The 4,323-nt window shown below is 36.6% G+C and overlaps 1 long non-coding RNA gene across 1 annotated transcript; it reads left to right on the top strand.

Annotated features, from left to right (window-relative positions):
- The first annotated feature begins 1,451 nt into the window (after positions 1-1,451).
- On the top strand, positions 1,452-3,728 carry LOC148208683 (uncharacterized). The gene is made up of 2 exons (XR_015788379.1): positions 1,452-1,710; positions 3,182-3,728. It is a non-coding gene; the product is annotated as an uncharacterized LOC148208683 (long non-coding RNA).
- The last annotated feature ends 595 nt before the right edge of the window (positions 3,729-4,323 follow it).

The raw sequence follows: 4,323 nt of genomic DNA, 5'->3' as shown, positions 1-4,323 counted from the left end.
AAGGGGCTTCTTGTTTTTGAAAAACCCAAATTCAATGGTGACACCAGTGGATCTTGATTTTACAAAAGTTGGGCTTTGGGTTCATTGTGGAATAGTGGATCATCTTATCAAATATAGTGATGAGATTTTTAATGGGGATGAAACAAATGAAGGCAAACAGAATCAATACCGTGCGTGGCTCAGATTCACGAACATGATGAAATCTTCGATATCAATAAAAAATTAAGGTAAAAAAGATGTCGATAATCCTTCTACAAATTTAGAAGGCAGAGGAACAAATTCTCTTCACAAGAAATATATAGAGGCGATTGGGCAGATGTCTGGTCAGCCGTTTCTAGCAATTAGGAGGAACACTGAAGTTACACAAGATGGATGGAAGATTGAGGCTTACAAAGAAAGTGATTATTGATAATAATTATGGCATAGGAAATTTGGAATCTAGGTTGGTTTTTTGTAACAGCGTTTCCAAGTGGGGAATTTTTTTAAATTGAATAGTAAGTCACAGTTGGCATCCTTTTAAGAAAGAAAAATATGTTGGTCAACTTGTATCTAATTTGACAAATTTCCAACGAATGGAGAGGGACCGACAAGTGAAAATCTGGATACAATGTGTCAACCAGATTTGGTGGTACAGGTTACGACCGAGAAGCAATGGATGATAGGATATTCCAAGTAGAAGGATGATGTTACTACATTTATATTCGTGATAAGTAAAGTTCTAACCGGTGAGATATATTTGTTATGGAGAGATGAAATTGTGGTAGAATTGGATTGCCCTCAGGCAATTCTTCCGATCACAGTGGTTAAGAAGACAAATGCTAAAGCAACAAATTGGATAAGAGTTATTCACGAGTCTTTTCCTCTATTTTTTAACATATCTTTTCTGAATGTTTGTAGAAACCAAAATGGTGCTGCTGATTTGCTTGCAAGACAAAGGGTTAATAAAGTTTTGTCTATGTTGTGGACAACCCACTTCCCTACCTAGTTGAGTCATGTAACTAGGGATGAGGGTCTATCAATCTGTAGCGTAAGTGACATTCTTTTAGAGTATTAATTATAATTTGTGTTTCAAAAAAAGGAAAGAGCAGTTCTATATTTTCCCCTTTTTGAGTTTGTTTTTTTTTCTTTCATTTCTTTTCTCCTTTTTTTAATTCTTTTTTTTCTTTTCTCTTCTCATTACTTTTCTTTCTTTTCTTTTCCTTTCAATTCACTACAAGATATTCAATTTTTGGCGGTGAAATTCCCGCACTTTCTTAAAACATTTGACTACAAAATTTAAATTTTGTCGTAAAAAGTTATTACTGGCGACGAAATTTGAATTTCGTTGCCAAATATCCTAACCGCCCAAATTTTCGATAAAAAAGGACAATTTTTTTACTTTTGGTGACGAAAGCGTCGCCAAAAGTGAATTACATAATAATTTTGTGCTTCATTTTCACGAGTTTGGAAAACCCTCCACTTCTTCTTCATTTTCTCCGTACCGTTCCCCCTATCTCCATCGACGTCGCTCGCAGCTTTCTTCCCCTCCAGCCACCCGCTTTTTCTCTTCCCCGTTTGGCCACCACCTTTCTTCTCCCCCTCCGGCCGACAACCTCTCTTCCCCCTCCAACCGCCTATCTTCCTTCTTCTGCCGCTGTCCTCTCTTCCCCCTCTGGCTATCGTGTATCATTTAGAGCTTTCGTTCTTTGCCATGGAAGTTTAATTTTGCTTGTAATTTCTTTATTCCTATTCCAAATCTATTTTCCAATTGAGTTATGGCTATTTGATGAATATTTATGATTATGATAATTGATGGGTATTTAGAGTGTTGTTGTGAAACTTTGTGGGTATTGAATTGTTTGTGTTTTGAAATTTTGAAATTATTTGGTGGACTCAATCTGAAACATATTTGAGATTAATATTTTATGTATTCAACTTTATGATTGTGGAATTTGTAGATAGTCGAGGTTTGAACGAATTGTATATGTCATGTTATTACGAAATGTGGTGTTTGATTCTAGCTTGATTGTGTAAAACTAGAATCAAGTTATAGTTATAAAGTTATATTGTTTGATTCCAGTCTTGTGTAGTAAGCGTTTTGTCCTTGTCCCTATTCAAGCAAGTCGTCTGCATGCTCGAGCTTGTGTTGTCTGGATATATCTGTCTATGCTGGAGCATCTAATTGTGAGTAGCACCAATTTTGTTCTACCTCTAGTCCGGTTTGAGTACCAATACCCTAACATCTTTCTATCACTACTACTCACAAACAACGCACCCCTTTAGATAAGTTTCAATTGCAACATATCCAGGTTCAAGCCTTACTTCAGTATTACTATGTTGGACCTCTATATTCCCCCCTTTTGGACTCAACATTTACCAACCCTTGTACATTACTTGTCTATTCTAGCAAACATCTAAACATCTCTCATTTTTCATAAGCTTATAAGTTTGGAGGTATGCTGGAGCTTTTTCTTCGATTGTCCTTAGTCGTATTAAGGACAATCATCCTTTTAAATTTGGGGATGTGTGCATTCGCTTTGCCTATAGCCTTTGGTAGCTAATCTGCTGTACAACTATGAATCTTTCTAATATTGTAATTCAACCCGCCTAAAACAAACGAAAGAGGCTGCAGGATTAGTAAGAGCTAGTACCTCATAGTTGAAGACGCCCAAACGAGTAATATAAAAGCTAAAGGTTCCAAGGAAGTGAAAGGGAACTTGAGAAATAAGTCTATAGGAGAAGCGAATTTGTGAAAAAAGGAAAGTAGAAAGAGGTTAGAGCATGATGGAAATAACCTTATCTAGAGTGAGCAAAAACTAAACTACTCTCTTTTTGTGCCCTAGCTGAAGCGATCTGTAAAGGTTGCTTGATTTCTTAGTGTAGCAGACAAAAGTTATATGCAGGGGCATGAGGCCAGGTGCTTGCTCATAAGCTGTGAAGTATTTTCTCTCTAAAGGATTTTGAGCATGGCCTTGCTTGGGGACAAACAAGATTTTAAGTTTGGGGGTGTGATAACTCACCAAAAGAGAGTTATTCTGGTAATTATTCAGATAAATCTGTGCATAATTGTGAGGTTTGTGAATAAATTGTTTATAAAAGTGAGGAATTGAGCAGACAAGTTAATTACCATGTTCTAATTCCTTGTGTTGAAGAATTTATGCAAATCCTGCTTATTTTTTCCTATTTTGAATTAATTATGCAGAATCTGGAGAACTTGTTGAGGAGCAGCAAAATTAGAGGAGAAATGTCGGAGCGTTGCTAGGCTACATGTCATGCTGGAGCATCACTTTCTACAGAAATTCTTGGGCAACGCAGTAATAAGTTTCACGTGGTATTTTTATTTATGTCCATACAGTACGCATTTTATTGAGTTTTTGTCCTAATTTTCGGGGGAACAATAAAAGCAACAAGATGAGGTTGTCTCATCATCAATCCCTAAGGGGAAAGGATCCCAATAGAGAACATTCCTGGCATGCTGGTGAAGATAAAGAAAACCATTCCATTTTCGGGAAGAAAGCTAAGGACAAATGGAGGAAGTACCTGGTCCTTGCATGCTGGTGCATTTTTCGTCTGCAACTTTGACTTATTCCTTAAAATGAGTTGTATCTTTTACTTACCCATTCAGTTTTCCCTCTTCCCCATGAACCAAACCCCATTTCGGGGGACATATCCATGCTGTAACTCTTGAACAATCGATAATCTAACTGGTTTCATTTTTCTATTAAATAGAGCTGTACTGATTTGTTTCATCTTGCTAAGCATTGTTGGCCACTTTGTTTAGTTTGCTAGCTTCTGTATGATCCTAAATGATGTATGGTTAGTTAATCTGCTCTATTTGTGATTTAGTTGCTGTTTATTTTAGTAGGTTCGTGGATACTCAGGAATAGGGTCCATTTAATTTTATTGCTTGGGTATCTAGCAACGGGAGTTGTGAGTATTCATGTTTGGGTATCTTGGAAGGGAATTGCATCGAGTTGAGAGCAATAGCAATCGATTTCATGCTAGAGTGTAGATTAGGATTGAGTGAGAGCTAAGGAGTCTCCCTCGTCTTTTCCATATCTATTATCCCATTTTCTATTCTCTATGCTACATCTTTGTCTTGCCCCAACATCAATAAGTTGAATTCATTTCTTGGAATCATTTATGGCTTTCGTTATTGTTATATCATTCACAATTTTCAGCACAAATCACTACTATTTTATTTTCTTGCACATTTGGTATTCTTAAGCATAATCTTAAAATATTACACTAAGTCTCTGTGGATTCAACCTCGTTCGTACTACAATTGATGAATATAGTGTACACTTGCACTGGTATTCACCTCACTTGCACGGGTGTTTTCTC

This window comes from Momordica charantia (assembly GCF_013281855.1).
Source record: "Momordica charantia cultivar OHB3-1 chromosome 10 unlocalized genomic scaffold, Mcharantia_2.0 BLBB01000010.1, whole genome shotgun sequence".
NCBI classification, from domain to species: domain Eukaryota; kingdom Viridiplantae; phylum Streptophyta; class Magnoliopsida; order Cucurbitales; family Cucurbitaceae; genus Momordica; species Momordica charantia.
The sequence above is the reverse complement of the archived record's forward strand: the minus strand, read 5'-3'. Positions and strand labels throughout refer to the sequence as shown.